The 27,901-nt window shown below is 34.3% G+C and overlaps 1 pseudogene; it reads right to left on the bottom strand.

The window, feature by feature from the left end:
• LOC143575210 (acetylglutamate kinase, chloroplastic-like) overlaps nt 1-25,258 on the bottom strand; it is an 85,956-nt pseudogene extending 60,698 nt beyond the window's left edge.
• Nucleotides 25,259-27,901: the final 2,643 nt, after the last annotated feature.

Here is a 27,901-nt window from a genome sequence, read left to right as displayed (position 1 = left end):
TACCAAGAGCATGGAATGCCATCCACCTCAAGAAATATTTTTTCTGATTGGGATCCACTATCCTGAGAGGATATATTATCCAGAAAAGGATCTAGGATCCTTAAATCAGTAACATCTTTCTGATCTATTATTTCTTTTGAATTATTATTAATTTAAGGATAATATATTCTTAATACTTTATCTTTTCCAAGTTTTGAGTAACCATGCAGGATTGTAGTGATTCATTTGATGTTCAAGAGGTTGGCCACCTCTCCTTTGCGTTTAAGGTACTTTACTATTTCCCTTGGCCTTGCCCACGTTTGGATATGACCCCCGATGGTCATATCCCCTAAGATTTAAAGGTTTTCACCTTTCTCACGATCTCCAGTTGTACACGATATCCAACATATAGTTCGGGGCTGCGGGACCAGTACACGCTTAGTCGCTGACAATTTCGTTGTCTCTGGCTATATGGAGGATCCTACGAATTATGGTAGACGTACCATACCTCCGGTTTATAACGTTTTCACGTTATCTCACGTTTGGGCTAAATCCCGGTTCGGGCGAGACCCCTGTTAACATCCGTATCTTTGGGCCGGTCCCCAGTTTGGGCTTGTCCCCAGTTTATTGGGCTTGTCCCCAGATTAATTTATGGGCTTGTCCCTAGTATGTTGGGCTTGTCCCCAGTTGCACGGGCTTGTCCCTAGATTACACGGGCTTGTCCCCAGTTGCACGGGCTTGTCCCCAGAATATTTGTTGGGCTTGTCCCCAGTCTAATGGGTTTGATCCCAGTTAATAATATGAATTATTTGCAGTGAACTTTCTAAGTTATTATTGAAGATCAAGAAACTAAGGATCCCGGATCCTAAAGCTACTCTAGTAAGGAACATTAAGAGTTCAATACTTCTAGTAACCTAGGTTTATCTAGACCTTCTGGTATGATCTTTATTGATTAACATAAGTTTGATATTTATTGCAATAACTTTGGATATTCTTGTTAGAAAGGCTAATCTTTTAAGAGGTTATTTGATTACTAAAGTCTTTAGCTATTTTCAGGATGCTTTATCCTAAAATTTTCTTTAAAGATGTTTTATCCTAAAATCTATGATTTAAGGATATTCTATTCTAAACGATTTTTAAAGATCTTTTATCCTAAAAATCTTTTACTCAAGATTATTTATCAAATTATTAATAATGCTAAACTTATAAGCAACAAGTTTTTGAAAAAAATAACATGTAGATAGTCAAAAGATTTATATATTAAAATAAGCCGCTAGGACTTATCCAAAATCCTTAACCCGGATTTCACCATACGAAAAGATGGACCATCATCCGGATTAAGTAAGAGTTACTAATAGTTCATAAAGTGTAGGAAAATTAAAAACAGGGGCAACAAAGGCTTCATCCCCACAAACAGAGGATCCCTCCACCTTGGTCACCCCCGCATATTGTCTTAAGGATCATAGATCATTTACCCTAAATACTATTGTTTATTACAGACCATAGAAATTGTTCATAAAAACATCAACACCAAATAAAAAAAATGGGTTCGAGACTTATCTTTTGTATCCTTCATCGCCCATCGTTGCCTTGTTTCTACCTTCAGTTCCATCCAAACCCTTCACCCCGCTAGTTCCTGCTTCGCCCACATCAACCATCACAACCTCAATTTCCTCCTCGCCTCCACCTAAGTCAATCAAGGCCTGCTTCCATTCTTTGATTTCCCATGAAGACTTATCAAAGGATGGATCATTGGCTTCGGTAACTAACTTGATTCTAGCCTCTAAGATAGACTTAGCTGCCCATACCTTCGCCTCTTCGGCTACCCGGTTGATTTCATCCTGCATCTGAACGGCCAGGTCAGCAGCATGCGCCTCTATTTCTCTTTTCTCTTTGGTCATCTTAGCGAGGGCCTTCTCATTAGCAGCAGCTGTTGATCTCAGCATGGCGTGGGTCTTATCATGTTCTGCAACATTCTTCTCATAATAATGTCGGGCAAAATCAATGACCTATGAATAAAAGTAGAATACGCCAAGGAAAATGTTCGAGATAATGTAAATTGGTGAAGATAAAGGATCCTTACAGAAGAAAGCATGTTCAGGATCCGCTTTTCGGCATCAAAGGGGTTCTCTATGTCTGAGCTTTTCTTTCTCTTGGACCCAGACTTTGTTCGGGTTGTGATTGGACAAGGCTCGGATGTTGGAGTTGAGTTTGAAGTCTTTTTCTTGCTAAGCATGCAGTCGATATCCTTGGGGGAGAATTTGGAAGCAGACTTTCCTGGTTTTGGGGCACCTATAAATAGTAGATAGCAGATAAGTTTTCAAATTTTAATGCTTTTTACTGAAAATTATTATTCTTACTTGACATGATTGATTCTGGCCTTGGTCTTTGAAAGGCTTCAACAGACTTTGCCTGAAAAGTTCTGATTGCAGGATCCAATGACAAAAACCTCCTTACTCTGTCTTCAACTCCTGGAAGATCGGTCAGCAGATCGAAGTTTTCAACTACACAAATAATAGAAGTGGTTAGCGAAACAATAAAGTATCCTATTTATGTTATCTAAGGATCCTGGATCCTACCCTTTGGTATCCACTTTTTGGGAAGATTAGTTCCACCCGGAATAGAGTCTCTTCTAACAAAGAAAAATTGATTTTTCCAGAGGGTACTCTTAAGGGTGACTTTAAAAATGGGGTTCTCTTGATTAGGTTTCGATTTAAAGACGAAACGTTTGGAACCATGGGTAACAAGGTTGTACAGGTATGCTAATTCCGCTAAGCCAAACTCGATTCCTTCTTCCACTGTAATCCTTTCTATGGTATGAAGGACTCTCCACAACATTGGCATGGTCTGAATATAAAAAATTCCCGCTAAGTTGAAGAACCTTTGAGTAAAGTTGGGGAATGGATACTTATAACCTATGAGAAACGGTTGGGCTGGAAAGCAAACCCAGGTTTTCGAGATGCTATCACTACGAGCTGTGGAATCGAAAGGTCGGAAAACCGTGTTGATTGGAAAACATGATCGAATTTCATCAATTTCCGAGTCTGTGAATTTACAGACTTCGGAAGAATGTGATTGAAGGATGTTTTGCAAATAAAGTTCATCATGAAGGAAAAAGAGGAGGAAGAGGATGTGGAAACAGTCGACATATCGGTTAAAGAAGAATAAAAAAGATACCTGAGATGCGCTTAGATGTGTGATTATAAAAGGATTATAACTACCACATATATAGGCGGCTTGTAATTATGGTATGTGAATATCAACAGTCTAGCACACGTCTAATCATCTACTATTTTGCAGTGATTTTAAATTTCAAAATGACAGCTGTTTTCCACTGTCACTCGCCATTTTGGGGACAATTGTTAGGCCACGATTTTTATACTGAGGATCCTTTATCCTTAACTGTCTTAAGGATAGTTTATCCTTGAAATATACATCAGGATATAAAGGATCGAAGATCATCGGTATTGTTTGTTTACTAATGATTACGTTTAGTATGGTGATGTGTTAGACAGGTATATCAACTTTAAGACGAATTTGTATCAATTATCCTCACGGGACATCCTATAGCTGGAACATGGATATAAGATCCTAATTCAACATAGCTAATTATGGACGAACTCTCTAGGAGATTGATGTTTAAATAACAACAACGGTATCTAGACCTGGTCTACCGCTTTATTCGCTAGTGAGTGGCTATCAGCACGTGGTCAAAGAGCACGTTGGTGAAGAATGGAAGACTAGCAGATTTATAGGATGAAGTCGTTATGTTTGTTAATTACTTTTTTTCTTATATATTTGAGTATGATCGATAGGAAAAGACACATGTACTTACACACACACACTAGAGCAGAAGCAAATACTCTCTCTAGACACTAGCTTTCGTTGTAATCTCGATCATATACTCCACAAACACTTGTAATCACTTTTTATTCATTAATAAACTCGACGGTGATAGTTTTCACCTTCCGGGGGATTTTTGTGCCGGAAACCGAGATAACCATATACTTATCGACCAAAGGTTACCTTGTTGATCATTGACTAAAGTACTTCGACCAAAGATTATATTATTAATCATTGACCGGAGCTATTTTACCAACGATTACCTTGATAAGTTTTGACCGAGGTAAGACTATCTTGGTTAAGGGCTTTTTCCCTCGTGATCAAATCATCGTGTTCATCAATATCACGCTTATATACTCGTTATTATTGAATTGGCACCTTACCTTACATAACAGATTTGGATACTTGATCCTTAGCTGATTTTTGTCCAAAACAATTACAATATTACTTACAAGATTAATATTAAATAATGTTTACGGGATTTGTCGTTACCAGTATGTTTTATTTTAGTATAAACATTTGTCGGTTTAGAATTTATAAAGTTATAATGTTATTATATATATATATATATATATATAATTATTTTACGAATTTTAACGAATGGTTCGGGTTTGCCAAAATTTGATTCTTGAATGAAAGTGCTAACGTAATCTAAAACAACTTTTATTTAACTATAAAAATAATTTTATTTATTTTATAATGATTTGTAAATATATATATATATATACATATAATTGATTATAACTAATAAAAATGTATTTTAAAAAATATAAACCGGATCCCAGTGGCCCGGGTTCGAACCCGGGTCTCCATGACCACAGCAAGTGTACACAACCACTGGACCAGACTCTGCTTTGTGTTATAAAATCAGAAACAAATATACATATATATATATATATATAAGTAGGGGAAGTATAGATAGAAAACTTGGTTGAGTTGAGAAAACCATGGAAACTTGATTGTGTGGTTCTAAGAATGCCACATCTATACTTTTTGTTATTTTAATTCAAAATTCGTAATGGCATATTAGTCTTTTTAACACCAAGTGTTTCTCTCTCCTGGCAAAAAAATATATAGATTTATCTCTTTTCTTTTTTATTTTTTCCATATCTTCTTTATCTATCTATCTCTCTTCATCTTCATCTATCTTTATCTTCTTTTTTAATTAATCAAACAATCAAATTATTTATCCTTGCTAACTAGAAGTTCAAAGGCCTAAATACCGCCTCCGATGATGGTGACTAGTTTTTGGCAACCCTTTCGGTCTTCTAGTCAAGCTCTCATGAGTCGAGATCTCGATTGAATGTCTCGATTTCGTTGTTCAAGATCCTTGATTTTGAAGAATTTAAGGTGGGGTAGGATGTTCGAGATCCTAATAATTGGTTTGTCTCGAATATATATATTTTGAAAGATTAAGACTGAGTTGCTGAATCATACCAATGAAAAAAGTTTTCTTGATAAATGACTTAAAAGTTTCCATGAATATATGAAGATTTAAATTCAATCTTGTTTTTGAAATAAAAATATAGAAAGAGAAAAAGCATATAGGAAAAAGAGTAGGTTACGAGAAAAAAATATGTAGGGCATGCTACCTTTGTTTATATTTATTTATTTATATTTTATGTTTTCTTTATATTTTATTTATTATTTATAATTTATATAAATCTAAATCTTTAATTAAATGTCTTGTTGGATGATAGAGATTTGAATATTTAAATACTCAATATTAAAATGTATCAAAAGTAAAAAAAGTTGACAACACTCAAAGTACTTTTCATCATTTTTAAGTGTATACTATTATTAAACAAATAAAATATATCATTTTCTAATTCTTTATGTCACTTTCACTTTCCATCACCTTTAAGGGTCTACTATTTATCTAGTCTTACCAAATTATGTCTATTGTTTATTAAGTAATTAAGAAAGATTCATAAAAAGTGTGTAAATTAAGTAATGGTATCAACAAACTTAATATCAAAATCCATATTTTAATATCTATGCTAGGTATTAATATTTCGATACAAAAAAACATATGTTTTTTTCATATTAAAACATACGTTTATAGAAAAGTGTAACATATGTTTTGCATATTAAAACATATGTTTATAGACAAATGTAGCATATGTTTTCGATGCAAAAAAACATACGTTTATTAATATTTCGATACAAATAAAGTGTGTAAATGGTCCACTTAAATAATAATATTTCGATACAAAAAAAAACATACGTTTTTTCATATTAAAACATACATTTATAGACATGCGTAACATATGTTTTAAAAATGTACGTATATATTTTAAAAAAACTGGATAATAATATTTTTCAGTACAAACTCTAAACAACACCCCACTCCACTGTCTTATTTTTCCAGCAAAAAATAAGATAGAAGATTTATTACCAAATTCAAGATTTCTTCAAGAATTGCAACAAAACCAAAAAGTTTGAATCTTTTTAATGGCCAAACAATAAACAGAAGAATAAAGCTATTTTTTACTCTAAAATAAAAAATTTAAAAAAATATAAAATAAGATTCAAATCCAAACAAAATTTCAAAGAATATCTCAAAAAACAAAAATACTAAAACGACCAGATCTGAACTATGTCGACATAGTACCTTAAAAAATAAAAGAAAAAAAACTAAAAACGACGAGATCCCAGCAGCTTTCATCCATAAAATCTTGTTCAGAACATTGTCAATATAAAATCTTCAGATCTGAACCTTTTGTAGAGAAAAACCACCGGATCAAGTGGTAAACGATCGATCGCCGCTGCATGGAACTTTTCGATACACCAAGGCCTTCGCCGCCGTCATCACCTTGGACCTTGGCTTCGATATGCTTTGGATTATGGTTTTGATGGAGGAAAATCGAACATGAAAGATGAAGGATGAGAGATAAAGAGTCTTGGTTGTGTGAATTGAAGATGAAGGAAGAGAGAGAGAGAGAGAGAGAGAGAGAGTTTTGGTTTTGAATAATGAAGAGAGAGAGAGTGAGAGATGTCTTTCATCTGCATCTTTTGACTAGTGATATAAAGCAAGAATTGTAAATTATCCAAATTTCCCTTTTGTACCTTTTTTATGTTTTATTTAATTATAAAATAAGACTTTATAAGTCATCCAATCTCAACCATCCATTCATCAAGATCAATGGCTAGCATAGGGTTTACATGGTTTTCTCAACTAGAGTAGGTTTTTATTTTAACCTTTCCCTATATAAGTATATATATATACAGGGGATGGATATTGCGGAAAAAAATAGGCTACCGTGGCTTTTCTTATATGTTGTCGTTTTAGAAAAAGACTTTTGGGTTACCTTTATACTTTATAATCCGAATTACAAAAAACATCTATCACACATCAATTTTTACCAAATTATTACAATTCAGTTTTAACCAAATTACACATTATTGTACACATAAACAAACATACGTACCTACACCTACACAACGCACCTACACAACGCACCTACACATAAGAAAGGGAGTGAAATAAGGGATTAATGGAGTTACGCATTCACTTCTCGCACTTCTCGCTGTAAAAAAACTTCTAAAATTATTCAATACCTATATATATATACTAGTAAAAGTGCCCGCGCGTTGCGACGGGGACGCAATGATAATTCGGTCGAAGCTTGTTCAGTTCGTTATGTTACCTGCATTTGATATAGCTAAATTTATATTCGATGCAATTTACAATTTGTGACTAAGGTAGTTGACGAGGTAATGCATAACAAACGATTATATATCATGGGGAAGGTTCATGTACATTTTAATCTTAACATGTTAACGTAGGAAATAATACTAATTTATAAAAAAATGAGAACGTAAGAAACAATACCAACTACAATACTAATCAGCGGGGTTGTGTGAATATCATTGTAATCAACATCAAAAATTAATGACATATGTTACATGGCACATCCATAGGACCAGTCGGATCTATCAAACCAGATTTAAGGACCGGACAACTTATATTTTCCAAGGATAAATATCGTTGTAATCAACCTCAAAAGCTATTGAGGTTAGCTAGAGTCATTGTGTGGCTATGATAGAACAATCAAAAGTTCAACAAACTGAGATTGGAACAAAATCAATAACAAATGATATAAATGGAATTTGGTGAAAATAGGCTACCGTGGCTTTTCTTATATGTTGTCGTTTTGGAAAAAGACTTTTGGGTTACCTTTATACTTTATAATCCGAATTACAAAAAACATCTATCACACATCAATTTTTACCAAATTATTACAATTCAGTTTTAACCAAATTACACATTATTGTACACATAAACAAACATACGTACCTACACCTACACAACGCACCTACACAACGCACCTACACATAAGAAAGGGAGTGAAATAAGGGATTAATGGAGTTACGCATTCACTTCTCGCACTTCTCGCTATAAAAAAACTTCTAAAATTATTCAATACCTATATATATATACTAGTAGGAGTGCCCGCGCGTTGCGACGGGGACGCAATGATAATTCGGTCGAAGCTTGTTCAGTTCGTTATGTTACCTGCATTTGATATAGCTAAATTTATATTCGATGCAATTTACAATTTGTGACTAAGGTAGTTGACGCGGTAATGCATAACAAACGATTATATATCATGGGGAAGGTTCATGTACATTTTAATCTTAACATGTTAACGTAGAAAATAATACTAATTTATAAAAAAATTGAGAACGTAAGAAACAATACCAACTACAATACTAATCAGCGGGGTTGTGTGAATATCATTGTAATCAACATCAAAAGTTAATGACGTATGTTACATGGCACATCCATAGGACCAGTCGGATCTATTAAACCAGATTTAAGGACCGGACAACTTATATTTTCCAGGGATAAATATCGTTGTAATCAACCTCAAAAGCTATTGAGGTTAGCTAGAGTCATTGTGTGGCTATGATAGAACAATCAAAAGTTCAACAAACTGAGATTGGAACAAAATCAATAACAAATGATATAAATGGAATTTGGTGAAAATAGGCTACCGTGGCTTTTCTTATATGTTGTCGTTTTGGAAAAAGACTTTTGGGTTACCTTTATACTTTATAATCCGAATTACAAAAAACATCTATCACACATCAATTTTTACCAAATTATTACAATTCAGTTTTAACCAAATTACAAATTATTGTACACATAAACAAACATACGTACCTACACCTACACAACGCACCTACACAACGCACCTACACATAAGAAAGGGAGTGAAATAAGGGATTAATGGAGTTACGCATTCACTTCTCGCACTTCTCGCTGTAAAAAAACTTCTAAAATTATTCAATACCTATATATATACTAGTAGGAGTGCCCGCGCGTTGCGACGGGGACGCAATGATAATTCTGTCGAAGCTTGTTCAGTTCGTTATGTTACCTGCATTTGATATAGCTAAATTTATATTCGATGCAATTTACAATTTGTGACTAAGGTAGTTGACGCGGTAATGCATAACAAACGATTATATATCATGGGGAAGGTTCATGTACATTTTAATCTTAACATGTTAACGTAGAAAATAATACTAATTTATAAAAAAATGAGAACGTAAGAAACAATACCAACTACAATACTAATCAGCGGGGTTGTGTGAATATCATTGTAATCAACATCAAAAGTTAATGACGTATGTTACATGGCACATCCATAGGACCAGTCGGATCTATTAAACCAGATTTAAGGACCGGACAACTTATATTTTCCAGGGATAAATATCGTTGTAATCAACCTCAAAAGCTATTGAGGTTAGCTAGAGTCATTGTGTGGCTATGATAGAACAATCAAAAGTTCAACAAACTGAGATTGGAACAAAATCAATAACAAATGATATAAATGGAATTTGGTGAAAATAGGCTACCGTGGCTTTTCTTATATGTTGTCGTTTTGGAAAAAGACTTTTGGGTTACCTTTATACTCTATAATCCGAATTACAAAAAACATCTATCACACATCAATTTTTACCAAATTATTACAATTCAGTTTTAACCAAATTACACATTATTGTACACATAAACAAACATACGTACCTACACCTACACAACGCACCTACACAACGCACATACACATAAGAAAGGGTGTGAAATAAGGGATTAATGGAGTTACGCATTCACTTCTCGCACTTCTCGCTGTAAAAAAAACTTCTAAAATTATTCAATACCTATATATATATACTAGTAGGAGTGCCCGCGCGTTGCGACGGGGACGCAATGATAATTCGGTCGAAGCTTGTTCAGTTCGTTATGTTACCTGCATTTGATATAGCTAAATTTATATTCGATGCAATTTACAATTTGTGACTAAGGTAGTTGACGCGGTAATGCATAACAAACGATTATATATCATGGGGAAGGTTCATGTACATTTTAATCTTAACATGTTAACGTAGAAAATAATACTAATTTATAAAAAAATGAGAACGTAAGAAACAATACCAACTACAATACTAATCAGCGGGGTTGTGTGAATATCATTGTAATCAACATCAAAAGTTAATGACGTATGTTACATGGCACATCCATAGGACCAGTCGGATCTATTAAACCAGATTTAAGGACCGGACAACTTATATTTTCCAGGGATAAATATCGTTGTAATCAACCTCAAAAGCTATTGAGGTTAGCTAGAGTCATTGTGTGGCTATGATAGAACAATCAAAAGTTCAACAAACTGAGATTGGAACAAAATCAATAACAAATGATATAAATGGAATTTGGTGAAAATAGGCTACCGTGGCTTTTCTTATATGTTGTCGTTTTGGAAAAAGACTTTTGGGTTACCTTTATACTTTATAATCCGAATTACAAAAAACATCTATCACACATCAATTTTTACCAAATTATTACAATTCAGTTTTAACCAAATTACAAATTATTGTACACATAAACAAACATACGTACCTACACCTACACAACGCACCTACACAACGCACCTACACATAAGAAAGGGAGTGAAATAAGGGATTAATGGAGTTACGCATTCACTTCTCGCACTTCTCGCTGTAAAAAAACTTCTAAAATTATTCAATACCTATATATATATACTAGTAGGAGTGCCCGCGCGTTGCGACGGGGACGCAATGATAATTCTGTCGAAGCTTGTTCAGTTCGTTATGTTACCTGCATTTGATATAGCTAAATTTATATTCGATGCAATTTACAATTTGTGACTAAGGTAGTTGACGCGGTAATGCATAACAAACGATTATATATCATGGGGAAGGTTCATGTACATTTTAATCTTAACATGTTAACGTAGAAAATAATACTAATTTATAAAAAAATGAGAACGTAAGAAACAATACCAACTACAATACTAATCAGCGGGGTTGTGTGAATATCATTGTAATCAACATCAAAAGTTAATGACGTATGTTACATGGCACATCCATAGGACCAGTCGGATCTATTAAACCAGATTTAAGGACCGGACAACTTATATTTTCCAGGGATAAATATCGTTGTAATCAACCTCAAAAGCTATTGAGGTTAGCTAGAGTCATTGTGTGGCTATGATAGAACAATCAAAAGTTCAACAAACTGAGATTGGAACAAAATCAATAACAAATGATATAAATGGAATTTGGTGAAAATAGGCTACCGTGGCTTTTCTTATATGTTGTCGTTTTGGAAAAAGACTTTTGGGTTACCTTTATACTCTATAATCCGAATTACAAAAAACATCTATCACACATCAATTTTTACCAAATTATTACAATTCAGTTTTAACCAAATTACACATTATTGTACACATAAACAAACATACGTACCTACACCTACACAACGCACCTACACAACGCACATACACATAAGAAAGGGTGTGAAATAAGGGATTAATGGAGTTACGCATTCACTTCTCGCACTTCTCGCTGTAAAAAAACTTCTAAAATTATTCAATACCTATATATATATACTAGTAGGAGTGCCCGCGCGTTGCGACGGGGACGCAATGATAATTCGGTCGAAGCTTGTTCAGTTCGTTATGTTACCTGCATTTGATATAGCTAAATTTATATTCGATGCAATTTACAATTTGTGACTAAGGTAGTTGACGCGGTAATGCATAACAAACGATTATATATCATGGGGAAGGTTCATGTACATTTTAATCTTAACATGTTAACGTAGGAAATAATACTAATTTATAAAAAAATGAGAACGTAAGAAACAATACCAACTACAATACTAATCAGCGGGGTTGTGTGAATATCATTGTAATCAACATCAAAAGTTAATGACGTATGTTACATGGCACATCCATAGGACCAGTCGGATCTATTAAACCAGATTTAAGGACCGGACAACTTATATTTTCCAGGGATAAATATCGTTGTAATCAACCTCAAAAGCTATTGAGGTTAGCTAGAGTCATTGTGTGGCTATGATAGAACAATCAAAAGTTCAACAAACTGAGATTGGAACAAAATCAATAACAAATGATATAAATGGAATTTGGTGAAAATAGGCTACCGTGGCTTTTCTTATATGTTGTCCTTTTGGAAAAAGACTTTTGGGTTACCTTTATAATTTATAATCTGAATTACAAAAAACATCTATCACACATCAATTTTTTCCAAATTATTACAATTCAGTTTTAACCAAATTACACATTATTTTATTCTATAAAAAGATGTTACGTCCATACATGAAAAGTCAAACTCAAAGAGACAACATAGTAATAAAAATGAGAAAAAAAAAAGATGCTGATATTTTATAAGCTTCTAAATTCATCCAAAACAGGTCTAGAGTTGAAATTGATAATCCTTCAAGATCCAGATTTAACGTCCTAAATATTATAATATTAAATAAAAGAAGATTTCGTTAAGTTGTCGAGCGTTAGGTCCATGGGCTTTAAGGGATATAAATACCCCTTAAACCACCCTAAAACCCTAATCCTTATTCCATCTTTCCATATTTGCCTACACACTCCAAAAACACACATACCACTACACCACTTACGGCCGAGAGAGCAGAGAGGGATCCGAGATCAAATGGACGCTAGTTCGTGTAGATCTTTATTATACAAGCTTATACAAGATCTAGAGTTCATAAACAAGCTAAACGAGATACAAACGAACACAAAAGGTATGTTCTTGACCTTTAAAGTTTACGTTTTTATAAGCGTTTGGTCTTGAAACTTGAACCTAGAGAAGATCGGGTATAAACGAGTATTAAAGTAGCGAACTTGATGTTAGAAACGAACTTAACGAACTCGCGGCTGCCTATGACTCGTTTAAAAATAAACCCTAGACCAAGTATTGAACGTTTTAATCTTAAAGGTCCAAACTTTAGGCACTTTCGGGTCGTGTTTTATCCAAAAATGGCCACGGGAACGTTTGCGATAATTATTAACATCTTATCAATGTATTACACATTAAAACGGAATGATTATAGAGGTTTTGGGATGAGCCGCAGCTGCTGCTGGGTAACTTCGCCCGCAGCAAGTTCGCCCAACATGTTCGCTAAGCAAGCTCGCCAAGTAAGTTCGCCGAATAAGTTCGCTTATGTCAACTTCGTTGTTGATTAAGTTTGCTGATGGTTAAGTTCGTTTACTGACATGTTCGCTTAATACTAAGTTCGCCAAAAGTTAAGTTCGCTGAGAAATGGATTAAAAATCTTAATGGAAAATGTGTTAAGACAGTTAATGGAAATAAATTTTTTCCAAGCTGACCTGGCAGCTCGACCCCAGCCAGGGGATCTGCCCCTTGGACCCTGCTAGGGGCTGCAGCCCCTAGACCCCGCTGCCAGGGGCGCTGCCCCGGACCCCCGTTCGTTGCGGGCAATAATCAACCTAGAAACACATTATGAGTAGTGATAGTTAATTGATGCATGTAATTATTATACAGTTAGTCGTGTCCAACTGACTAAAAGAATAACTATTAACGGTGAACGTAACCGACTTCATGTGAGTTTCTAGCCCCATTTTCCTTGTTATGTTTTCGGGGTTGTGTACATACTCGACGTGAATGTTAATACACTTACCTTAAATGTTAAGTGTATGTCTTGATAGTTATGTATGTACGCTTGGCAGTACGTGAACGACCTTCGGGTATTGCACGTACTGTTAAGGCAAGTATAGTGTAGTATGTATGATAAGTGTATTTGAATACGAAAGTATGTACGATTATGTTGTGTAAGGTATTAAATGTATGGATATGATAATGAAATGTAAGGTAAGGTTAAAGGGTTGCATACCCTAATAAAATATGCGAAGGATAAAGGGTTGCATACCCTAATAATATATCTGAAGGTTAAAGGGTTGCATACCCTAATAATATATGCGAAGGTTAAAGGGTTGCATACCCTAATAATATATGCGAAGGTTATAGGGCGTAATGCTCTTTATAACTTTATAACGTGAGATAAGTATATGAAAGAAAAAAAGTGCGAAGGTAAGTATATTATAAATGAAAGTATGAAAGTATGTAGTTATGAAGGTATTGTATGTTATGTGATTAACTAGAACTCACTCAGCGTAGCTGACTTTTAGTATGCACGCAGGTGAGTAGAATGAGGCAGCTCACTTGAGGGGACACGTGGCATTGAATAAGAGGCTAACATCGGAAGGCTCAAGACGTTTAAGTTTAATGTTTTGTTTATTTTGAAAGACGAGATGTTGTTTTAAGACAAGATATGGTTTGTTATGAAATGTTTTATGAAAGTTTTTATATTCCGCGAATGTTTTAATTAACTCTGATATTTAGAACTGTGTTCATGAGTAAATCCAACGTCCAAAGTGAGGCACCGGTAACGAGGCCTTACACCAGAAAGGCCTGCACCATATTGAAACAAATAAAAAAAATTACAAGTGACATTACTTTAGGATCATGTGCTACTTTATACATGAAGTTTCATCAAAATCATAACGGTAACTAACAAGCCTCGGGATCTCGAGGATCAATTTTGGTGGCTTTTTTCAAAGCTTCATGAGCCTTAGAGGTCCGGTAAAACTAAAGATAAATGTGAGCAACAGCCTGTATCAAATGTGCAAATATGGTAGCCACATTGTATATTCATGCATCAAGAACAGTTGGTAATAACCTACTACCTAGGGCTTATTAGCCTCATAATCCGTAAACCACACAATAACACCCGATCGACTTTAGTGATGATTGAGTACGCATTTAAACGAAATCTGACTTACCTTCTTCCTACGGAGCCACATAAAGACCAGATGAGTTGTAACATCCTGCTTTTGAAAGAATTAATAAAATAAATTTCGTTTATTTTATAGTGCGTCGTTATCAGTTCAGATAAATAAACTAAGATGATGGGTTTGGACTTTAGAAGATGGAATAAGAGAATGGAATGGGTCTTAGGTCCATGGGCTTGAGAGAGTATAAATACCCCTTAAACCCTAAATCTTTCCATTTTTATCCATTTCTACACCATAGCCTACACCATCAAAAACACACACAAACACCATCTTATAACCCGAATCAAGATCCGAAGGCGAAAACCCGAGCTTGTTGGTGCTGGAACGTCGTGACGGACCAAAACAACATCAAGGCTTAACCTTGTTCATAGTTCGGCTCGTTTAAGGTACGTTTATAATTAGAAATCGTTCATTAGGGTTCAGATTTGTTTTAGGATCTTAGATCTGTTTGAGAATGATAAAAACGAACCCAACAAAGCAAACCTCACTGAAATCCATTACAGTTTGATAGGTTAATTGTTGAATGAATAAACAGGTTAGGAAATGGTCCAATCACACCCCTTAAAACCCGATGTTTGAATGATTGGATGATTGGGGTTTGTAGGCGATGTGATTACGAGTTCATGGATACCAAAATCGTGTTGTTTCGTTAAGATTTGAGGTTCAATTGCAAAAATCCGTTTCTGTTGACTATTTGCTGTTCTTGGCAATTTTGACTTTGACCCTGAGTCAAAGTCTGTATAAGATTGATTCAATTCGTTATGTTAAGATAACGAATTAGTCCATCCATTCGTTATTTCCAGATAACGAATTAGTTCAACCATTCGTTAAGACAAAATAACGAAGTAGCTTACACAGATCGCTCTGTTAAGATAACCCACCAGTTCGCTATGGAAAGATAACGAATCAAGTGATTCGTTACTTACCCAATTCATGATGATAATTTAACAAATCAGAGGACGAATCAGAGGATAAGGTGACGAATCAGGATAACGAATGGGGATTTATCAAAGACGAATCAAGATAACGAATCTGGAAAAAAAGATAACGAATTAATTAACGAATTAGGCTTAATTCGTTATAGCAAAGGAGTTAGCAAATTAAATAATAAATTAAAATCTTAATGGAAAATGTGTTAAAACAGTTAATGAAAATAAAATATTTCCAAGTTAGGGGCTCTGCCCCTTGGACTCCGCTAGGGGTTGCCGCCCCTAGAACCCCGCTGCCAGGGGCGCTGCCCCAGACCCCCGTTCGTTGAGGGTAATAATTAAACTAGAAAGATGATATGTGTAGTGATAGTTAATTGATACGTGTAATTGTTATACAGTTAGTCGTGCACAGCTCAAGAAGGGAATACCGATTAACGGTGAACGTAACCGAGTTCATGTGAGTTTCTAGCCCCATTCCTTGTTATGTTTTCGAGGTTGTGTGCATACTCGATGTGATAGTTAATACACTTACCTTAATTGTAAGTGTATACCATGTATAATTTGTATGTTATTTATGTATATCTAAATGTGAATGGAAGCTTGTCGGTGCGTGAACGATCTTCAGATATTGCATGCACTTTCAGGTGATGTTTTGATGATATGATTGTATATGTGATGGATGAATGGTGTATGTACGTATGAAACTTTCAATTATATAGATGGAAAGGTATGGCACGATAGTAGGAAAGAAAGGGAGACCGGACCCTAATAATATCCGATGATGGAGGGTACCGGACCCTAATAATATCCAAGGATGAAGGGAGACCGGACCCTAATAATATCCGAGGATGGAGGGTACCAGACCCTAATAATATCCGAGATATGTAGGGCGAATGCTCTTTATAATGTAAGGTTAGTTATGGATGTATATCGAAGAATGATGAACAGGTTAAGTATGTAAAGCGTACCTTCGGGCACGTATCTTTGTATGTAAAGTAAGTTACCTGATTGACTAGAACCCACTCAGCGTAGCTGACTTTTAGTATGCACACAGGTTAACAGATTGAGACAACAGGTTTGAGCGAGACACATGGCAATATTGAAGAGGCTGGCATCTGAAGATTTGTCATGATGTTGTGATATTATTATTTGTGTTATGTTTTAAAAGACAAGTTAAGAATGTTTTGTAATGAATGGTTGACCTTTAATATTATTCCGCGAAAGTTTTAATTAACTTTGATATTTGGAACTATGTTTATGAGTAAATCCAACGTTAAAGTAGGGCACCGGTAACGGGGCCTTACATGAGTCGATGAATGAATCTATAACATACCAATTTCACAAGTAACTGTTATTCCAAATACTTCTAAAATCGTTAACAAATGTCCATATTCATTTATAATCACTGATTAATTGATATACTCAATGTGTATAAAGCAACATTACAAAATAAGTTTCACTTAAATTCCAATAAGTGTGTGCGTGTGTTTTTTTAATTGAAATGACCTGAACCAAATTGGCTCATTTTTGTAACTGGGCCGAGCTCTATCTAAGCTCGGCTCGGGTCATGGCTCGGCTTACTTCAAGCTTGACCTCGAGCCGAGTCAAGCCGTCTCGCTTAATTTTGAGCAAGCTCGAACCCACCCTCGCTTAACTCGGGCTCGATTCGTGAACACCCCTCGGGTTAAATTATTCAAGATTCCAAGATTTCTTGAACTCAGAGTTGAAGCCACATAGTAGAACTTAGAAACATGAAAAAGAACAAGGCTTTTCACTACAATAACTACAAACAAAAAAAAGGCAAATGACAGCATGGCAATAGCTGCTGACCTGGCATGTCTTGCACACTAATAATTTTCAAGCAGCATTTTGCCAGCCTGCACATTTAACGTAGATTCTGGAAACGGTTCGATCAGTAAGCATCTAACTACCTGCAATAAGACATAAGGAAAAACAGAGCTTAGTGATTTCTAACCACAAACATAAAATGAATAAAAAAATACGAAACTTACAATTATGAGGATATACTCAATGCGTGTATGAAGCGATATATACTCAATTCCTATATGTGTGTATTTTTATTTTTATTTTTATCAATTCTCAACTTATTAATCATCATATTCTGGTACAGTTTTATAAACAGACCCAAAAAACCACAAGTATTAATACAAATTGTTAACTTGTTTCTAACTACTTGTTAGACACACTAACCTTGGTGCTTTTACTACATGATATTTCGGTATTTTTGCTTTGCTCTCATCTGCTGCAATTTCATCATGAAAAAGTTAGAATGTTCACTCATTATGGCATCAATAATGCCAGTCACTGTCTGCAACCCATTCTTCTGAAGGTGTAAAAACCAATTCCAACATTGACCGATTCAGATCATAACATTCCTGCATAATACAAGCAATGTGTTTAACAATTATTTTTCTCCTTATAAAAGGTCATGTAACTGATGTTTATGACGTAGTATGTGTCTGTTGTGTCATACAAGTAACCTTACATGTAACAGACATGTAAGCATATACATTAAGAAGAGGGCTCCTGGAAAAGAAGAAAAAAATAACTTGTTAGTAGCAATTAGGCATAGTAAGAGGTGACCTGCTAGAAAGGAAAAAAGACAACAATTTTTTGTGAGAAAATAATTAAATGTTTTGCATGAAATAAGAGTTGACCTGATGATCATATGTGTTTTTGAGCTTCCTGTCAAACCTGTAAATTGAGTAAAGAATAAAAAATGTGAGAGGGATGTATTATTATAATCTTATAAGGCTTTGCATTATATTGAAAGGGTTGTCTAACCATATATGAACGTTTATAACTGACACACCAACTAATTTGTCCCAGCCTATTGAAGTATGAAACCAGTTTCTAAACCAGTTTCCAATCTTCAGGATGTCAATTGTTTGATACAAACAGCCAATAAAGCTTGTGTATACCAGAAGTCAGCATTTCATTGTTCGTTAAGGTAGCCCAATCCTGAAATATTATGTCAAAACCCGATAGATACCCGATGGGTTTTAGGACTGGTATACCCAACGGATGTTTTTAACAAACTAACCGATATACTCGAAACCCACTGGTACGTCTGACACCCATGGCAATTACAATGGCCATTAACATCCCAGAATCCAACCGTGACCGGTACAACAAACACAATTAATAAAAACTAATAACAATAAACTAATAACAATGCAAGAAAAAGATGAATAGAAATCAAGAAGTCCATTGGTGAATTAAAAATAGAGGTTATTTCCAAATCAACCAGAATCAAATTTATCTCATCTAAATGTATCATCAAGTCACCAACAGGTAACTTTATTTATCAGCAACAAACTATACTCCAATCCAGTTTTTCCGTTAAGAAAAAAAAGAAAAAAAAAAACAATCCAGTTTTCATCATTTCATGCTTGCTCCACTTTAAATAAAAGACTACAACCGTATATACAAAAGCCAATTAAACCCAAATGTATTCAACCAAGTAAACGAACCTGATCATATACGAACAATTAACAAACCAACAGAAAGTAATCACTTGTATACTTTCACAACATCCAAAGAAAGTTCATGCGACATAACCAAACACAACAAAATAGTAAAAGCAATGTTTGTCGCTTCCCGCATAAATACCAGTGGCAACATGGGCGCTTTAAGACATTATGAACCACCTGTAAAATCCAATCACAGGCAACATCAAGCACGCTAAACTCCTGTCAGACATCATTTAGTTTCAAAGACACCCCAAACTGAATTAAATTAAAAGCATACATGCACAATTAAACAAAAACCTAGAATCAAACAAAATAAATAAGGGAAAACACAATCAAAACCGTGTAGTAGGAAGAAATTTTGAACGAATTTGATTTAAAACATACAAATTGTGACGAACTGGATTTGATTTAAGCCCTAACTGAACAACCCAATAACTGACTGCATCTAATAGAAGAGCAGATGAGGGTTTAACTTTATTAGTGGTGTCTAATGACATGGTACAAGAATTCAATTGAACCATGTAACATCGTCAGAGAAACTGTAACGTTGCCTGAGGATTGCCGGAGGTAACCTAAGTTAAAGTTTAGCGGAGTCTCCTGCATTTATGTAATAGAAATAAGAGTAATAGAAATAAGAGTAAATTGCGGTTTTCGTCACTGTAGTTTGTCCAAATCTGCGGTTTTAGTCAAATAGTTTCTAATTTACATTTTTCATCCCTGTGGTTTCATTTCAGTTGCAATTAAACCCGAATTCATTAACTCCGTTAAGTCTGGTCGTTAAACCCATCAGTGTGGCCCTCACGTGAGGGGCATTTTTGTCCTTTTTTTCCAAAATAAACCCCAGCCGTAATTCACAAGCCCCCCCTCACGTGAGGGGCTGGGAAGTATTTGAGAAAAAAAGGAAAAAAACTGCCCCTCACGTGAAGGGTACGCTGATAGGTTTAACGACCAGACTTAATGGAGTTATTGAATTCGGGTTTAATTGCAGATGAAATGAAACCACAATGATCAAAATCGCAAATTTGAAACTATTGGACTAAAATCACATATTTGGACAAACCACAGAGACGAAAATCACACTTTACTCTAGATATGAATATAGATAATACATGGATCATGAATCCACTGCAAATTCGGACAAGTGTGTTCAATTAAACCCAAAATAACAGCCATCCAATACGGTAACAACAAAATATGTAATCTTGAGAGTTGGAAGCAGACATAAAGAGGTGATTTAGAAGACACTGAGTTTGAAACTAAACAATTGAAAAATTAAATCATCGTCATTGAAAATTCCAAGAACACCACTTTAACCGTTGTAATTGGCGGCAACAATTGCAAACTCGTTTGCTGGAATCCTAATAAAAATCTAAACAATTACCTATCATTTTTCAATTTAGAGAGGATTGCTCTTCAATTGGTTGTAGTGAGTGAATTTATAAGAGAGGATAACAGAAGGGTTTCATCAAAAGGAGATTCTTTAAAACTGGTATCGAGAATTAAAAGAATATTGTCAGTTTCATGGCTTCAATCAGGGATTCAGAGAGACGCAATCAATGTGTCGGTTAGCAATTGTAGTCGCCGGAAGAGGATTGAAGTCGCCCACGGTTAAGGGTATAATAAATATTAAGGCGTCTCATGAGAGAGAAAATAGGTAGTTGAAAAGACTCATATATGTATTATAATGTAGTATAGATATATATAATAACTACAAGTTCACCATCTTCTTCAATAAACCCTAGATTCAATTCTCCTAATCTGTTCCATGTTTGTTAAACAGATGTTAGGGGTTTTATTATTCTGGTTAAAACGAATCAAAACCATATACTAATTACCTTGGATGATGCCGGAAAGACGGTGAACGGCGAGTTGGCCGGAACCGAGATATTAAGAACATATTCGAGATTAAAACAGTTTGTTTGTGAAATTTTATGGTTGCAGCAGTTCTAGACTGTAACACCCCGACTAAAGCGGTAAACGCCCAAGTGTGACATACATATTGCTCAAAACACATGTGACACTATTAAGTGACAATATTATCATTAATTAATTTAAACATCAAGTACACAAGTTTATATCAAGAAATACAAGGAAAATACAAAGAAATACACAATTAAGCAATTCGTCCATTTAAGTTGAATATCCTAAGCACTAATGTCTTTGTCACGGCATCATCCTCTAAATAAGGTACATGTAGCATATATATAAAATAATGTCAACCAAATGAATATTTTGTGAGTTCACATAAGTTTTGATATAAGTACATAAAAAATTTACAATTCCATGAACAAGTGTAAATGAGCAAGTAAAGTCCTTTCTAGTTGGGATTGTGCACCAACGTACTCGGATAATAGCGCAATTAAGTGTCTTTTCCGTTGGTAACAACCAACGTACTCGGATCGGGGGTCCCTATTCCACTCATAACATCGAGGTCCTGAGTGCATAGGGGGGCGTATGATCATACTTATTGAGGAAACAATGCACGTAGTCTTTGAGAAAGTAAGCAAATAAACACACAAGTCCATGTAACGAATTGTAGTTTGTAAATAATGAATAAACGAATTTGTAATGTTGATAGGATATATATGCTACCCCCAAATGTAATAAACAGGTAAAAAGGGGATGTGAGAAACTCACCTTTGAGATTGAAGACAACTTGAAATAATAACCGAAAGCACGTTTAAGGAAATTGAAATGATCGAACATCATAAACTATAATTAAAAAGTAAATACAAAATTTAAATACTAACTATCGGGATTATAAAAGTTAAATAATATTAGTTTTAGAAATTATGCATTATTTTAATATCTATTTCATTAACTTATGGCAAATGGGGACTTGGGGATTTTTAATAAGTTTAACAAAAATGAATAAAAATTTATATAAATCATTTGATGTTTATTAGTTGAAGAATGATTTGTAGATACATAATTATAGCTTATTAATATAAAATTAAATAACAATGTTGTTGAAACCGGACCGGCCGGTCGAACCGGTCCGACCGGGATTCGGTCCACCGACCGGTCCTGTTCACATAGTTCGCTCGGCTGACAGAGAACCGGCCTGTCCGAACCGGTTCGGCTGGTCGAACCGGAAAACCGGACCGGTTGAACCGGTTTTCTAAGAAAAAAATATTTTTTTTTTGAAAAAGAAGCTTGATCCGTCATTTTTTGACCAAATTTGTTCAGCCGGTCCGACCGGTTGAACCGGTGAACCGGTAGGCCGTCCGGTTCGGTGTCCGGTCCGGTTATGAAAACATTGAATATTAATAATAATTTATGATTAAGCGTTTTTTTTTCAAGTAACATAATTAATTAATTTACTGTTACTTAAATTAAATGTTTTGCATGAATTCTTTTAAAAAAATTATAAATATTAGTTTATGTTGAAATAAATAAACAATTATTAATTTAAATATATGTTATTTCTATTATAAGATGTATTTATATAAAAAAAAATTTATAAATCATCTTGTTTAAAAGAACGTTTATAAGTTTATGATAATCAACGGAACATAAGATTTAGATAAATATATATATTCATGCTTGTTCTTGAAAAATAACGAGGTTTGATCCAAGATATAGAAAAATCAAAGTGTTTAACTTGGATATCCATAATCATAATGATTCTTAAAACCAAAATATAAGATTTTTATGATAAAAGTAACATGATCATTAAAAACAACTCATGAACAAATATGAATATTCAAGGTAAAATCAAAACAAAAGCTATAAAATGTATGAAATGGTAATAACTTACTTGTTAGTGTTCTTAAACTTACGTAAAGAATGTATTGTGGTGTTAAAAAGGTGGAGGATTAGTCCTCCTTTTATAGTGAACTAGATTGCAACCCGCCGCGTTGCGGCGACGGACACAAATTATATTGGTATCAGCTAGGTTCGTACCTATACATACATTAACCTCAAAACACAAATTAGTAAAAACCTAGTATGGTAGTTATACCCTTATAACATATGATACAAAATTTATACATATTTAAAACAATGTTTATTCGGTCGATAAAACATAGTCGTTGCATTTGGTCGGTACATTCTACGTTTGTTATGTTTCAGAACTAAACCTAAAAAATAGTTACGTCAAGTTACCAATATTAAGACAAAAACATTGGCGTTACGGCGACAACTGGATGCGAATTCCATCGGTATCAATTAGATTCATTACGTGTACGAAAACTAAACATAAGAAATAATTTTGGTCATATTTAAAAAATAAACAAATAAAATAAAATTTAAAAACCTAATCAATACATGCATAGATGGATAACTTAAAAAAAAGCCAAAAATAAAAAAAGGTGAAAGCTACGACTCAAAGAGAGACTTGAACTTGGGCATATAATTGAGACAAGATTTAGAAAGCTTTGCATCAACCATCAAACAAACACAACAATTTGAATAACTCTTGAAACTAATTATATAAATACTTAATGTCTTATCTAAAACTTTGTGGCACCAAACTTCTCAATTATACTAATTTATAATTTTAGAGTTGTTATGTCTTATAGAATTTATGAAAATTAAACATATTTAATATAATTAAAACAAAAATTAAAATGGTTTAAAAGGTTGTCAAAGTGTGTCTTTCAATAAATTATATTTAATTAAAACATAAATTGGTTTATTTTTATTAAAAAAAACAACATATGAATAAGATGGTAATAATAATAATGCAAAATTTATTCTAGTGATTTGCATAGGAAAAGTTCTTGAACAAATTATCTTGATTATGAATGTTTTAAATGAGTATAAAATACTACAAGAGTGGTGAAAAATATAATTCCATAGAAATGATCACATAAAATACATGAAACAATAATTGAGATTACTCAATTATATTATAAAAATATATAAATTTAAATATAAACAAAACCGAAAATTTAAAACTGGTCGGGTTTTCGGGTTTGAAAATTAACGAATGTTACATAGACGATAATTAGGGTACTATTTATAGCTTCATTTGAATCGTTTGATGTTTAATACGAGTTATTATAGTTTTGATTATAATCTCGATCGTTTTGGAAATTAATTGGTGTTAATTAGGTGGTAAATGGTGAAATAAATCTCGTAATAATGTTTGACGTTAGAGGAGAAGTCTTTTAAGATGATTTAATGTATCGAACGAGGATTACAACGTCGTTTTACATGTCGCCGGTGCCGGAATCCGGTCGCCGGACTTGTCGTCGAAACAACGAGATCAGGGATGAGGGGGGGGGGGGGTTGGGTTTAGATTATTATTATATTATAATTTAAATCATATTTACACTTTAAACCCTAGATTTTATAAATATATATAAATTGATTTTAAACTTTATTTATACTTTGAACCTTGAACTTTATAACTATACTTAACTAGATTAAAACTTGTTATATCTTTAATATCTTTAGATCGTTTACGTTTTATACCTCAGTAGTTTGAACTTGATTATTTTATTAACCTTTTAAGGCTCGGAGATTCGTTAATTGAACAATACAAATAGAGAATGAATGGATACGAACTTTAAATAATTGAAATTTATATAAATTGATAACTTTCAAAAACGAATACATTGAAACGACTAAACGGGTCGGTTTAATGAATACAAATACCAATACGAATACGAAAAATTGACAAATGTCAGACCAACCGATTCAGCCACTGATTGATTTCGGGTCGCCGCCGTGAACAAACACACTACGAAGTCCGATGCAAGAAAGAAGGACGAGGTCCGTGATGGCGGAATTTGAGGACGACGGTCTTGCCACTGGATCTTTGGATGAAGGGTAAGGCTTCGGAGAGGATCTTGACGCGGGTTGTAGCTGGAGTGGTGGAAGTTTGAAGGGTTTCGGTGAGGATGGAATGGGAAGATGATTGGATTCGTACGGATGAGAAGCGTGAGGGTTTTTATGAGATGGGGTTTGAGAATGGTAGGAGTTGGTGGATACATGGGCCTGCAAGAAGGGCTTTTGTTGTCATAGTTGTGTCTGTGACTAGCTAGCAAAGTGGAAGGTGAAGACGACGAGGGTTTTGGACTTGGTTTTTTGATTTATTATAAATAAACTTTCTTAGGCTTTGGAAGTTATACCTTACGCTTTGTCGATGTTCTCATCATCCACCGCCACTATCACCTTTAGCTATGTCGGCACACAAACTGGGAGTTGGGACCTGTAATTTCTAGGGACATGAGGCAACTGCTTCGCGTTTCGTCATCGTAGACATCTAAATTGCTTTTTATAAAATTGATGTTTAAGTTTATACGTATATTATATTTCTCAATTCCCCAATCTTCAAACCCTAATTTGGTGGCGGTTCAAATTGTGTGAAGAACATAGTATTAAACGCTGGTGATTTTGCTAGGTTCAAAGTAAATTATCGGCTGTACATTTAATTGTTTGAAAATTGTAAGTTTCTTCTCTGTTCATATATTTAATTTATTAAAGTATTAGAAGTTAAGTGTTATGGAGTTTGATTTAAATATTAGAGGTGTAATTTTGCTTTTGATAAATGTATTAGTCGAGTTGGAGTTAGAGCTTAATTTAGTCCTCCTTGCTGGCTGCATTGTTCCACATTGCAATAACTCATGTGTAGTTGTTTATCATCTTTGTTATACTTTAATTTTGGTTTACACGTTTCATTTTAGTTATATGTTGACGGTAGCTTCATAGGAGGTTCACAGTGCTTCCATCAGAGGTTCAAAAATGGCGTCGTTTGATATTATGTATAGTAGCATAAATCTTTTATTTACTGTGATTGATTTGTCATTTAAATGTTGCTTGCTTAACCGTCAGGGCATTATTGCATGCTTCATTTTTCTTCATCTTAGGTTCGTGAGCGCCAGGCATAAGGCGTATGATAAAATGTTTTGTTTTCCTTTATGCTTAATTGAGGTTTAATTTTGGGAATGGTTTGCTTTAGAGGTTTAATTCCTGTAGTGGTTGAGAAGGTATTTGAGTAAATGCTAATTTTGTGAAATTTTTGAAGATTTTGAGCCTTTATGCCAAACTAGATGCTTTTTTCAAAAATTTGTTTCTTTCACAGTTTAACTTCTTAATATGATTTTTCTACTTTAGTTGAATACATTACAACATACATAATAATAAATGGTCACATTTTGGGATATCTTGCCACACCCTCAAAATTCATTAACGGAATTTTACTGTTAGAGGGTGTGAACTAACAGGATTGTAGTCATTAGTTATATCAAACATCATTATTAAAGTTAAAAAAAAAACAAACAAAACATACAAGTCTGAAATAAATGCGGAAGCGTAAACAGTAATGTAAATTGTTGCGTCAACACAGTACGACTTAAAGCAACAGTTGGTATGGTGAAGTTAAAAGCAATCTAAAACATATGAGAATTGTGCATGCATGTCCTAAACCGCGCGCTCGCCTCGGCTATCTGAGATAAACATACTAAAACTGTCAACATAAGGTTGGTGAATTCACAGGTTTAAATAAAATAAATGTTGCATTTTAGCGTTACCAGATTGGGTTATTCAAATATATATCAACAGTTAGCTAACCTATCAAGCATGTATTACTAAGTGTTCAACACCGAAGCTGACTGATTATACGTTTGTCTTGCCACCATGTCAACCACGACCTTGGTAATGTGTTTGCCAAAATTACACCCACTCGACCTACAGTCGAGTTTAGAGTCGGGTAGGGTTTGTCAAACCCAGTAGTACTACTCAACACTGACCCGCTATTATCCAATATTGACCGGTTCAATTGTTTCTGAAGGACTTAGTTGGTTTTTTGCCACTTAGTCTTATAAGTGATATATATATATATATATATAATAAACAAAATCTATAGTGTTTGGAGTATGTTATCTCCCCCTAATAATACGTAAAAAAAGGTAAGAGGGGCCGTGAAACTCACTGTTTGCGAAGTTACTGAAGGCCAAGAAAAAGCGTGCGTAAAGGAAATCCTCAATTCTCTAAAACAAAATGAGATTTCTAAGTGTTTTGAACCATGAGTGAGTCTCTAGACTCGACACATAAAAGTTATGTATGAGGTGTGTTCGTGTTACATTTGTGAAACAAGTGCGACTCAACAACACGTTGGTGATAAGTTACGGGCATGATCAAGTATGACATTTAATGTCACTACAATATATATTTTCAGTATATCATCAATTACAAGGGCATATATGTCAAACGCAACTCAAACATTGATCAAACAATCAACTTTTCACATTCCAATAGAATTCAGCAGCTAAGTTTCCGAGACAGAATTTAGCACGCCAAGAAGACTCTATTTCACTATTCATAACATGCAGATAAATCACCAAAATTTTATCACAGAAGCACACGCGAGTTAGGTTTCGGGAAATATTTTTATTATGTTTTTAGCATGTACGGTTTTATCACAAGAATTAAATCAACACAGTAGGTACACAACAGTCATAATCAGGCGTAACAAAAAGTTCTTGACTAGTCCCATTACATGGTTAATCCAATTAATACAAGGACAACTGGGTTAGATTTCAAA

Source organism: Bidens hawaiensis, unplaced genomic scaffold, assembly GCF_021521415.1.
Source record: "Bidens hawaiensis isolate Kalapana, Puna unplaced genomic scaffold, B.hawaiensis_p1.1 tig00027307_1, whole genome shotgun sequence".
Lineage (NCBI taxonomy): Eukaryota > Viridiplantae > Streptophyta > Magnoliopsida > Asterales > Asteraceae > Bidens > Bidens hawaiensis.
The sequence above is the reverse complement of the archived record's forward strand: the minus strand, read 5'-3'. Positions and strand labels throughout refer to the sequence as shown.